Genomic DNA, 13,953 nt, shown 5'->3' on the forward strand with positions numbered 1-13,953 from the left:
CAAGAATTTCAATTAACCGCCGTCATCTTTGGAATGCGGTTTCTGCACTATCACATCCAGTTTTAATTCTGGGTGATATGAACGCGCATGGTACAGGGTGGGGCGAACCATATGACGATAATAGAGCGGCCATTTTCTATGATTTGTGCGACGATTTCAATTTGAACATTTTAAATACAGGTGAAGTGACACGTATTGCATCTGACGGCAAAGAAAGTCGTCTCGACCTATCACTGGGGTCAAGTTCCCTATCATTCGATTGCTTGTGGAAGGTAATCGAGGATCCTCATGGTAGTGATCACTTACCCATTATAACCACCATAAAGCATAATAGTGAAAGGTCAGACCATCCAATTCAGGTTCCTTTTGACCTCACAAGGAATATCGATTGGCAAAAGTATGCAGAAGCGGTATCTTTTGGCATCGAATCATTCAATCCCCTCCCACCTTTGGATGAGTATCGATTCCTGTCTGAACTGATATATAAGAGTGCATTAGAATCACAAAAACGACGTGTTCCAAGTGCAACCTTCAAAAGAAGACCAGCCACACTAGGCTGGGATGATGATTGCACCCAGTTGTATCTTAAAAAATCTGATGCTTTCAAAACTTTTCGTAGGCACGGTACCTCAGATCTTTATCAAGAGTACGCAAAGCTCGAAAGACAGCTGAGAAACCTGCTGAAAGCGAAGAAGCGTAGTTATTGGCGACACTTCATTGAGGGTCTCTCAAGAGAAACTTCAATGACAACGCTTTGGAGAGTGGCTCGCAACATGCGAAACCGCTCTTCTTCTAATGAGAGTGACGAATACTCCAACCGTTGGATATTCAGCTTCGCGAAAAAGGTCTGCCCAGACTCAGTCCCAGCACAACCGATTTCTTGGGAAACATCCCCAAGAGACGGTTCTCTGGACAGACCCTTCAGTATGCTGGAACTTTCCATGGCTCTCCTTTCATCAAACAATTCCGCTCCGGGACGCGATATGATCAAGTTCAATCTTCTAAAGAATCTCCCAGATATCGCGAAAAGACGATTACTGGACCTGTTCAACTCATTCATGGAGAACAACATCGTTCCGCATGAATGGAGACAGGTCAAAGTAATAGCTATTCAAAAGCCTGATAAACCAGCGTCTGATCATAATTCATACCGCCCAATTGCTATGTTATCATGTTTAAGGAAATTGTTGGAAAAAATGATCCTATCACGACTCGATCATTGGGTCGAATCGAATAACTTGCTTTCAAATACACAGTTCGGGTTTCGCAAGGGCAAAGGAACAAACGATTGTCTAGCGTTGCTTTCAACAGATATTCAACTGGCCTTTGCGGAAAAGGAGCAACTGGCTTCAGTTTTCTTGGATATTAAGGGCGCCTTTGATTCAGTTTCCATAGGAATATTGTCAGAAAAACTGCGCAATAGTGGACTTCCAGGAATTTTGAATAATTTCTTGTATAATTTGCTGTCAGAAAAACATATGAGTTTCAATCTCGGACAACTGACAACTTCCAGAATTAGTTACATGGGCCTACCCCAAGGCTCATGTTTAAGTCCCTTGCTTTATAATTTTTACGTGAAAGACATTGATAGTTGCTTGGAAGGACAATGCACGCTAAGACAACTTGCAGATGATGCTGTGGTTTCTCTAAAAGGCCCACATGCAGAAATGTTGCAAATACCATTGCAAAATTCTCTAAATAATCTGTCAATCTGGGCAAGAGATTTAAGGATCGAGTTTGCTCCGCAAAAAACTCAATTGGTTGTGTTTTCTAGAAAGCGGAACCCAGCCCAACTGAAACTCCATCTTTTGAGAATAGATATCGGCCAGTCTTTGACTTCGAAATACCTTGGGGTCTGGTTTGATTCAAAAGGCACTTGGGGTACCCAAATCAAGTATTTGGTGCAAAAATGTCAACAAAGGATCAATTTTCTACGCACAATTACCGGAACATGGTGGGGTGCTCACCCGGAAGACCTCATAAAACTTTACAAAACGACTATTCTCTCTGTTATTGAGTATGGCTCTTTCTGCTTCCACTCAGCAGCAAACTGCCACCTAATAAAGTTGGAACGAATTCAATACCGTGGTTTGCGTATTGCTCTCGGCTGTATGCACTCAACGCATAATGCGAGCCTTGAGGTCCTGGCAGGTGTGAAACCTCTCCAGAACCGATTCTGGGAGCTCTCGCTAAGGTTACTTATCAAGTGTGGAGTGAGCAACACACTTGTCATTGAAAACTTCGAAGAAATGCTCAGTCTGAACACTCAATCAAAATTCATGAGAATCTATCTGTTCTACATGTCATCTGACATAAGCCTACCAAGTTATAATCCTCTCCGTGTACACTTCACTAACGACAGTACCTCTGTTAAATACGATCTGTCCATGAAACAAGCTATTCATGGAATACCAGATCAACTTCGATGTATATCTATTCCTCGCATTTTTAACGAAAAGTACCAAAATGTCAATTCCTGTAAGAGATTCTTCACTGATGGGTCTCGCATAAATGGATCCACTGGTTTCGGTGTCTTCAATGAAAATTTCACCGCCTTCCGCAAACTTCAGGAACCTTGTTCGGTTTATGTTGCTGAGCTGGCAGCAATCAATTTCGCTTTGGGGATGATTTCAAACATGCCCGTAGACCATTTCTTCATCTTCTCGGAGAGCCTTAGTTCGATTGAGGCACTCCGGTCGATGAAACCTGTAAAACATCCATCTTACTTTCTTACAAAAATAAGGGAGCAGATGGGTGCACTGGTCGAAAGATCATACAAGATTACCTTTGTATGGGTCCCCTCACATTGCTCAATTTATGGCAATGAGAAGGCGGACTCTCTCGCAAAGGTGGGCGCACAGGAAGGTGAGATCTATGATAGAAGAATTTCACATGATGAATTTTTTCATTTTGTTCGCCAGAGTTCTCTTCAAAGTTGGCAAAATGATTGGCGAGATGGCCAGCTGGGACGGTGGTTACATTCCATTATTCCTAATGTTTCTTTGCGAGTGTGGTGGTATGGTCTGGATGTAAGTCGCAATTTCATTCGCGTGATGTCAAGACTTATGTCCAACCATTACTCGCTAGACGCGCATTTACACAGGATTAACCTCGCGTTGAGCAATGTTTGTACTAAGTGCGGTTCCGGTTATGATGACATCGACCACGTAGTTTGGCAATGCCCGGATAATGACGCCTCCAGAGCGCTACTTTTGGATACCCTTGAGGCCCGAGGTAGACAACCCTTTGTTCTTGTGAGAGATGTGTTGGGGACCCGCGATGTCACATACATGGGATGTATTTTCGACTTTCTTCGCTCTGCTGGTATAAAAGTTTAATTTGCTTGTGTTTTCTTCGCCAGTTTTTTTTTCTTTGTTTTGTCCTCTTTGTGTTACCAAGCTGCTCCTGGCCATCCGGAAGACCAAGTCCCACAACAAGTTGGTACCAACACCACAAGGCACCGAATACGCCAGCAAGATGCGATTCACCCCCGGATGAGCAGCAGTGAAACCTTTGGCCCAATCCTTACCCTGTCCATCCCTCAAAATGTGACCTTCTAACCTCGAGCTGCCACGAGTACCCTGGCTTCCACTTATTACTAACAGATATCATTAAAAAGTTATTACTCTGTATAATGTATACTATTAAGTACAAAGAAAGATCCTCGGCTCCGTAAAGCGTTATACGCGATTGAGCCCCAAATAAACGAACTAGATAAAAAAAAAAAACTCTTGTACAGCAAAAATGTTTGTTGGGTCACCACAGTATTCTGCCCTCACTGTGCTCACCGGAGCAATGGTGCAGTTGACCGTGGGTTTCTCCGAGATAACCAGCTATCCTTCTTAAGCCTCAACTGCGAGGTTTAATAAGGGTGCCTCTGGAGCCGACCTACTGACACCTGATACCTGTCCAGCCAATTTTTTAAAAGCAAGCTTAAAAGCAGTTTATCAAGCCGATGTACAGCAAGAATATTTGGTGGGTTGTGCAATGATCATAACATAAATATTACAAAGCTTGTTCCATGAATTATGATAGAATTCAACAAAATTATAATAAATTGTGTTATAATTTCTTTGACACCTTTTAGGGTAAACTCATTTTTATACTCATTTTTGGAGAAATATTTTTAAGTGTGGTAACACTCAAATGAGAGGGGAAAATACAACCGAGCGTTACGGTTCATACAAAAAAAATGGGAGTTTCATACAAAAAAAGCGTAACGGAAGAAGAGGTGGTGTTGAAATATGACAATTAGTGTAATGTTATAAATGAATGCTACCTCCTGCTCAAGTGTTAAATATAGCGAAAGTGATAAAACTTTTTCGCGTCAATACAAATAAAAATCCAACGAATTTTGATATTTTTTGTTACAAATAATATATGAAATATTTCAATAAATGTGTTGCGAAATTATGTTATAGGCAATTATTTTAACCTTCACATACCCGACCCCCGACAACTCATTTTGAAAATGCTGGCATTTTGTCAATTTTCATCCGATTTTTTTGAAGTCGCCCTTAATCGATCATAAATTGGTGCAAGTTTATTACACTCAAGGAGTCATGTAACATCCGGAACCATTCCGGAGATATTCCGGATTGTACTGGGGTCAGGGGGCGGGGGAGGGATTCTGTTTTGCCAAATGACTAAAAGTTGTTATTTCGTGTGTTATTGTGTTTGAGAGGCCCCCGCTGAACCTGTTTCAGTTGTTCCGGAGCGACCATATGAGTTGCTTCATACTCAGTCAATTTTTTCTGCCCCGTTCTCTTGAAATCATGAAGTTTGATACGCCGTACGGCATGTTTTGGTTGCAAACCAGAAATGTCCCCGATGTCACCCCCGTGGAACCTATGCTAGATGTTCCGAGGTGGTCATATTAGTTGATACAGACTTCAGGGTATCGTTTCTGACTCAGTCATTCGAAATCATGAAGTTTAACATGTCGCACGACATGTTTTGGATGAAGACCAGAAATGTCCCCAATGAGGCCCCCGTGGAACCCGTCACGGTGATCCGGAAGGATCAACTTATTCAAATCTGATTATCGCAGATGTGTATTATTGTTCGCAATGAAAATTCCGCTGAAAATCGATGGTTCAAACACAATAACACACGAAATAATCATTTTTTGCCATTTCGGTACCCTCCCTGACCCCAGTACAATCCGGAATATCTCCGGAATGGTTCCGGATATTGCATGGCCACCTGGGTCTAATAAACTAGCACCAATTTCTGATCGATTGAGGGCGACTTCAAAAAAGTTGGATGAAAATTGACGAAATGCCAGCATTTTGAAAATGAGATGTTGGGGGTCGGGTACGAGAAGGTTAAACTATATTAAATATTTTCAAACATCTGCTTGAAAACAAAACAAGTTCTGTTACAATTGTGTTTCATAAATTATAACAAATTTTGTTATGGTTATTCACCTAGTATTAACAGTAGATTTGAATCTTTTCACCCAATAACTTTGGAAGAATTGAAAAATATTTGCTTTTCTATGGGAAAAACGGCTGGCGTAGATAATGTAAATGCTAGAGTTATACAGGATTGCTTTGATGTCATCGGACACAATCTGCTGGACCTGATTAATGAATCATTACAAACTCGGCACGTGCCGCACGTTTGGAAGGAATCTTTAGTGATTCCTATTCAAAAAGTTGCTGGAACGATTAAAGCCGAAGAGTTTCGTCCCATCAACATGTTGCACACATTAGAGAAAATTTTGGAACTTGTTGTTAAAGGCCAGCTGTTAGCTTATCTAAATAGTTTTAATTTGCTAATACCGGAGCAATCGGGTTATCGGGAAGGTCATTCCTGTGAAACCGCATTGAATCTGGTGCTAACGAAGTGGAAAGAGAAACTAGAGCGTAAAGATACGATTGTTGCTGTTTTTTTGGATCTCAAACGCGCTTTTGAAACAATTTCTCGGCCCTTGTTGTTGAAAACAATAAAGCGCTTTGGATTTGCGGGTTCTGCATATAGATGGTTCGAAAGCTATTTGTGTGACAGAACCCAACGGACTGCTTTCAATGATTCAATTTCGAGCCCCGTGGTGAACAGCCTTGGCGTACCACAGGGGAGTGTATTAGGGCCCGTTTTATTCATTATATATATAAATGACATGCGGCGAGTCTTACGATTTTGCGATATTAATCTTTTTGCTGATGATACCGTTATATTCATTGCAGCCAAAGATCTGAGGGAAGCCGTTTCACAGATGAATGCAGATTTACGTTCTCTGAGTAAATGGTTGAAGTACAAACAGTTGAAATTGAATATAAGTAAAACTAAATTCATGGTCATTTCGCGGAATCGAGTAAACTATGATGTCTCTGTAGAAATTGATAGTGAGACAATTGATCGCGTGCGCGAAATTAAATATCTTGGCGTGATTATTGATGACAGACTAAAGTTTGACGCTCACATCGACAATGTCATCAAGAAAATAGCCAAAAAGTATGGTATTCTATGTCGATTAAAAAACGATTTGACTATTGCTAGTAAAATACAGTTGTACAAATCAATCATTTCTCCACACATTGAGTTTTGCCCATCCATTTTGTTTTTAGCTAATGAAACACAAATATCAAGGCTACAGCGTTTGCAAAATAAAATAATACGGTTGATTTTAAGATGTAACAGATTCACTTCCTCAACTTTTTTGTTGGACGCCCTTCAGTGGTTGTCAGTGAAGCAAAGAATTGTCTATTTAACGTTGGTGTTCATTTTTAAATTAAAGAATGGTATGCTGCCTAGATATTTGTGTGATCGAATTGAAAGAGGAAGTGACATTCATAGTTACAACACTAGAAACGCGGATCAAATAAGAACACCCTACTTTTTGCATGGTGCTTCACAAAATTCCTTGTATTATAAAGGTATAAATGTTTTCAATTCGATGCCTGACCACATCACGAATGCAGTTACGCTATCACAGTTTAAGAGACTATGTATTTCACACGTAAAAGCTGCTTTTTGAACAGCTACTCTGTTGAATTTTTATTCTTGACTAGATTTTGTATCTTGACGAAGTTTACCAACGGATATTTTGTGTGGACAATTTATATTTTTGTAATAGGAGGCATGAACAAACTATAATGGTCGCCCCGATGATGATGATGGATTTTATATTTGTTGACGTAGTATTATTAACTGAACTTATTTTGTGTAGTCTACAAAAGTTTGAGTCTCGCGCGCGGTGATAGGTATAAATGACATTTTTGTATTTATTTATCATATGGAATATTTGTACTGCTGAAGGATTCTGTAGATTAGTAGTGAGTTGTCTAGTTGAATGTCGGGAATTTCTTGAGAATGAGAATATTGCCGACTGTTTTGACATCGCGCGAACGTTATCAATCCTCGCAATATTTTTGATTTTCTGATCTTTCATGATCACTAGTAACGCTTGCAAACATCTGTAGTTGAGAGCAGCAGTATTTTGAAATTTATGTTTTTGCTGTATAGTATGACAAATTATAATGTTGTTTATATCTGTAAAAAGAATCAGACCGTATTTAGTTTGCAAATCTGATTTCATTGATCATAATTAATAATTATCTTAAAGATATATCGTCTAGCTCAAACCTTTGTAGGGGTATGTGGCGGAACCATCATCATCATCATCATCATCATCATGAGAATCCTCAAAACAAAATTATATCAAATAACGTTATTTCTAACAAATGTTGTAATATTTTTGATATTATCTTGATAGGGGCTTTTGGTCGGGTTGGAGGATAAGGAAGCATTTCCGAAGTATCCGATTAAATGTTTTTGATTTTGATCAGATCATCTGCCGTGAATCGCAAGTCAGTCCCATCTGCATTTTGGGCAAAATTGAGTTAATACCCGTTTTTGACCTATCTTCTTCCAATGATCTATCAGCTACGTTAAATAAAAATATATAATTTGTTCAGTAAAATCAAAAAACAACACCAAGTCAGATTGTCCCAAAATGAAAAGTAATCGCAAGTCAGTCCCATCAAGAACTTTTGTACCTTCCAATACAAAATTGATCAATGTTTTTGTTACTTTTAAATTTTCTTCAGTTACTTCTTTACGTTTGAAACAATTTGTGAAAGTTTCACGATGATCGCAGAAGTTTTCAAGTCACGGCAGTTTTTTGAAGTTTTTCATATTGATCGAGCTTGAAAACTTCAGGGTCCATTTTCTCAATGCCTACTTTTTACATATGGGACTGACTTGCGATTCACGGCAGTCAAGATCGGCACAAACAATTTTTGTCAAAATGATCAAACAGTAATTTAAAACAAACATACACCGTTTTTGTAGCGCTATGTACGGATTAAAGTTGTATTTTCATGCGATAGTGTGTGTTGCTGATTGTATGCAGATATCGAAAAATACGCACACTACCTTCTCCTATGACATATCACGAACACTAATACAGAGAGCTTCCACCTTCATACGCTTAGAGATCGCCACTTGCCTTGTCGCTTGATGTTAACATAGAAAAAGACAAAAAGGGATTCTTTCTATTTTTTTTCCTTTGGTTTGCGTTAACTGCTTTCACTAGAAATATATAAGTTTCAATTGTTCTAAATTTGTTTAACTTACAATTTTAGTTTGCTTCACTTTCTGTTACCACTTTTTCTTCCAACTTGTCGTTTTTGTAATACATAATTTCTGTAGTAATCGTGTTCTTATATAATTCAAAATAAGCCGCTTTGTTTGACCTTAATCTGTTCTACTATACCCTAATCTTAACTATTTCAACAACTCTTCAAATTTAGCTTTGAGTTAACTAGTTTTGGCTTACTACTTCACGTCCTCTTCAACTAATTTCAATCAGCAACGCAATCCACGCAAATGATTATTCGTCTTCTATTTGTTTAGTTTACAGTTTTGTTGAAGTTCACTTTTATCATTCCATCTGTCATGAACCGTCCTGGCATTCTAACATCTGTAAACCCACACTTTCACTGGCCTCATCGGTCAAAACTTGCTTTGTGGCAACCAGCACTCATGCAGTGCTGCCAGAACACTCTTAATAGTCTAAATATTGGTAAAAGTGATCAAATAATTTTGTACCATTCGATTCTGTATCGTTGCATATCAGGTACCCTTAACCTTATAGGATGATCGGTGGGCCAAGGAAATTTGGAAGGTGATTTTTAATGCACATCTGACCTAAGCCGTCGCACTTCGCTGAGAGGTTGACTTTGAAGGCATTTACCAGGGTCGCCAAAGCCGTGGCTGCATGACGCGAACGCGAATCGAGAACGCAACTCGCTTCGTTCCGTACCCGCAGTCAAAGTCAATCTGTCATGTAATCACCGGGCAGGAAATGTGAATAAGTCATAATTTTTGCATATTATTCATTAAGTGTCGGTTTGCACCGAAAATATGGCCAGATGCAAATGAGCACGTTCGAACGATTTTTAAATAATGTCCATCCATACAAAACGAGCGGTGATGCCTCATTTAGCATCGGGACGATGTGTGGGAAGCCCGCAATGCATTTCGCATCAGGTCCATCACCCTCATTTGAGGAGAGCGAGGGAGAGGGGCAACAATCAGTCAAAAGTACATCCATATAGGCATTTATTTATCACTCAGATCTGCACCGAAATCAAAGGCGATTTCAATAGTCACTGCAGCAAAGCAGAGGGAAGTGCACATTCATTACCGTCGACCATAAGCCCGGGAATGCAACGACCCCACCGCGCATTGGGGCGGAGTCGATTTGGGTTTTTTATGGACGGTGGTGGTTTTGGTCGGGATTTGGTTTATCCTCATGTCATGACTTGCGCGAGTGGATGGTAGGTGTGGAATTATTGTTCGGTGATTGAAGGTTGCAGATATATTTTTTTTTTTCGAGAGCACATGCATTTGTCAAAATCAAGGTGTCATTACTCATAAGCCTTTGGCAAATGTGATGCATGACTTTCTGGATGACGTGATGCGGAGTTGCGAAATAAAATTAAGATCACGGAACATAATTTAATCTTCGAGGAGTATTATTTCGTAAATTTTCTTTTTAACTTAAGCCGGAAGCATTCAAAAGTATGGTCAAATATTGCTTTAAAGGTCGACAGAGCTATGGAAAAGCATGGACAATGGTGGCTTTCCTGGGAAGCTAACCAACGAAGATCTTTAGTGGTTCCTGACAACAATGTGAAACTTAATGAACCACGAACTCGCTGCACTGTACGGCGAACCCAGCATCTAGAAGGTTGCTTAAGTCGGAAGGATACGGTGGGCAGGGTATGTTACAATAATGCCGGACAATGCAAAGAGTGTAGGACCATCGAGAGTTTGGAGAGAAGCAGTAGCAAACCGAAATGTTTGGTGTTTGATTGAGGACTGTGCCTTTTATCTGTAAAGATGTTGAGTTAAATTAAAGGCATGGTACACAAATTACGTTACGCTAAAATCAGTCATTTTGGATCCCCCCCCCCCTATGTAACGCTTCTTGTATAGAAGCCCAAAAACTTTTGTATGGTAGCGGGACAACGCCCACCCCCCCCCCCCCCCCCTCTCCTATAGTGTTACGTAATTTGTAAACCATGCCAGAAATAAGGCACGGTAAAGGCTGGGTATGCTGCACAATTCAGATCCCACTGTGATCCACTAGCCTCTGTCCAGCAACTCCTATTCCTACCCAAGCAACACGACTTGTTTCAAAGCCAGTACCAGCAACATCAGTGCAATTTATTCACTGTTTGTATTGAGGACAACAGAACATAATTGCTTCTCCTTTGAAACGCAAAAAGCGCAAATTCTAAATCGTTATGCAACTTGAGCTAGGGGGATTGATAAAAAAAAGAAAAAAAAATGTCCAGACTCGAACCGTGGACACCAGGAGTATTAACCACTCACCTAACATACTACACCAGAAGCTCTGTGAGAGATTTGCTGCTCAACGCACCATAAAAGCTACTGAAGTTACGCGTTACTTCATTGTATCTTCTTTGTCACAAGTTAGAAAGCTGTCAAAATGAAAAGACGTGCAAGTTTTCTGTAACACATTTGGAACCTAATCTGAACAAACAAACCACAGTACGATGTTTCATGTGTGTTACATAGCACATTTTAATGCAAGCTGACTGTATTGTCACTTGTGAGGAATATGTTAGCTCCGCCTCCATAAATCGATGTCAAATACGATGTTTTTTGTAATTCCTATGAAACAAAGCTGCAACTTAACGATATTTGGAGTTTAAACACAGAGAACAGACATTGAAGCCCATACGTTTTTCTGGTAAAAAATTGTGTAAGAATTCAAACGCAAATCACTCACGCCATCTCTCGGGGACTGCCCCAGTTGTACTAATCATAGTTGCCAAGCTTCATTATTTTGCCAACATAATGCAGGCGTTGGGTGCACTGCTGTCAGGAAAAAAAACCAAAACAATAACAATCGTGGCCTCGGTAGTGGCAATGCGAAGCAAGCGGAGCACAGAATTAAAGTGGTGATTTTCCTAACGAGTGGATTGTGTGACCTGTTTGCAATAGTTGCAGCCTATTAAACAAATGCGCGATAGATCGGAGGTTGGCAGAAAAGCAGGCCGGTGGATTCTAGTGGCAGCTGAAAACGGCAGCGACGGCGGTGCAGTCATGCAAGTGACGATTTATTGACCTCTGTGCAATGGTGAAATCTTCACAGAATCGACAGTTTCGGTTATCTCGATATTCCTAAGCGAGACATTGGTGACAGGGTTCCGCTTTCCCGGATAGTCCTCTGAGACACAACCGCCCAGCTTTACGTTATCCTGTACATTATGCGTCCGGAAACGGATGACCTGTTCAGTTTATGGGGTGCATCTTTGTAGCGTACGTTATTGAAAAAGTGCAACTCTTGCATTCCAACACTGCCGGAACATTTGCTGGACTATGTTCCGTACTTCAGCTCAAGAATCAAATTCCTCCGCAGGTAAGTGCAATGAACAATAAATAATTCATATTTATTCTCGGTCAACACTTATTCTTAGAGAAATTGTATTCTTCTATTCACGTCACTGTGATCCACAGCGAATTACATTTTTTCTCAAGTAATAGTGAACTTAGTGTTGTCTCCATTCTGCATTTTTAAGTTATTTGTTCATTTAGATATCCCTAATATATATTGTTTATTTCAGCTGCTTTTGAATATCACGGACGCCAACGGTGTTTTTTGGGATCAGCCATTGTGAAAGGAGGAAACTGAAACAAATTGTTTGATGACGACGGACCACAAAGAGTTTCCGATCCAAGTAAGGAGTGGGACCATAGCTGTTGGATCCTGAGAGGTTCATTCAGGTGGTGCTATACCCGGTGAAGGTGCAGTTTTTATCGATTCCGAAGAAAACTTTCCATCGATTGTCCAAGGTGAGGAGTTTACTCGGCCGTCGGAAGGCGAAGATCAGGACAAGCGGTAGAGATCAAATTGGAGGATTTGACGGTCAACAAAGACGGATGGTGTAATGAAGCAGAGAGCGAATAGTAAGTAGAACGAGTTCTTTTAGTAGAAAGAGTTTCATCAACGTATCCTAACAAAACATTTCGATATGGTACTCATTTTGATCAGAGAAATCGATCATTTTAGTAAAAAGAAATCATTATCCGTGGTCACTTTTGACTCTGACCCTATGAGTAAACTACTCAAACCTAATAGTCGTCTGAACATGTTTTAAATTACTTTAATTTGTTTTGACTCACCGTAAAATGGATAGTAGATATTCATTCGGTGCAAAAGCTTTAATTACAATGTTTTTTAGGGAGAGTCCATACGATTTCACGCAAAAATGGTCAATAATATCTATGTAATATAAAATCTCTCTCACTTTTTGTATGAGTTGTCACACTTTGTTGAAAGCCTGCCCCTACTATGTTAGGGTGGTTCAAAAAATCGTTTTTACTCGACATCGTTTATTCAATTCGTAACCAAGTTTTATGTTTCGTCCAAAAAGTTAAGCTTATTTATTTGTACATTGTTACTACACAAATGTCTTATAAACTGAATCTCATAGAAGCTAATTCACTTTTCATTTTACAGTAACTGGCCCGCACAACTGGATACGATTCTTCACTAGCTACTTCATAAAATCATTGCTTGTCTCGATGGACATTGTGCCATCGTCCGGCTGTAACCCCTCCATGGTTCGAGATTGGTGACCTGAGGAAAAAAACAACGTTTTATTTAATGTAGGTTTAAATAAAAATGCTCGTAATATGTGTTATTTAGTATTGCGCATTGCATAATTTGTGAATGCTTACTATGTCCCTATGGAAGATTCATCCGAATAGCCTTTCGATTCCGTTTTCGACGACGCTTATTATTCTCCGCAATTTTCTGCTGAACGCGAACATCACGCAAAAATCCTTGAATAAGGGTGTTGAATATAATATCTATAAGTTTGTTAAAACAGCATTCGCATGCCGCGTGGTCGAACGATTCGTAGTTCAAATACGTTTTCAGGCGTGACTTCACATTCCTTCTGTTCTGGTGCAGAAATAATCTGAATTTCTGCTTAAAGCTTACGAATGCCAGTAAGCCGATAGCATATAATGTATTGTTGGGAATAACTATTTTCCTCGAAGAACACGAAGCTTTCAACTTAACAAAAGAATAATCTTCATTGTGAAGATATTCATCATCTTGATGAGCCGTAAGCTTTTCCTTGCATTTCCTATGACGTAGTTTGGAGGCCGCCGCTCCAATTATATAGACCAACGCATTTAACTCCTTTTTTGCTGCTTCAAATCCAGCGGTTGATGTTCATATTCAAATTCCTCATTTCGGTTTGGCAGTAGATTGGTAACCTCATCTTCTTTCAGAAGTGGCATCGTCGCATCATGCTGGCAATTGGTGCCCTCGCCGAAACCCTGTTCAGCGGCCGCGATCATCGCATACTTAAATGCACTCCCAAATTGGAAAGCATTGGGAGCATCGTTGAAGCCGCATCGCCTGCGAATTTCGGAAAAAAAATTTTCCAGGCAGTCCTG

The 13,953-nt window shown here is 40.0% G+C and overlaps 1 long non-coding RNA gene across 1 annotated transcript; it reads left to right on the forward strand.

Moving 5' to 3' along the window:
* Positions 1–11,374: 11,374 nt before the first annotated feature.
* Positions 11,375–13,189, forward strand: LOC134289051 (uncharacterized). The gene is made up of 3 exons (XR_009998232.1): positions 11,375–11,902; positions 12,108–12,450; positions 13,004–13,189. It is a non-coding gene; the product is annotated as an uncharacterized LOC134289051 (long non-coding RNA).
* The last annotated feature ends 764 nt before the right edge of the window (positions 13,190–13,953 follow it).

The sequence above is a fragment of the Aedes albopictus genome, chromosome 2 (assembly GCF_035046485.1).
Source record: "Aedes albopictus strain Foshan chromosome 2, AalbF5, whole genome shotgun sequence".
NCBI classification, from domain to species: domain Eukaryota; kingdom Metazoa; phylum Arthropoda; class Insecta; order Diptera; family Culicidae; genus Aedes; species Aedes albopictus.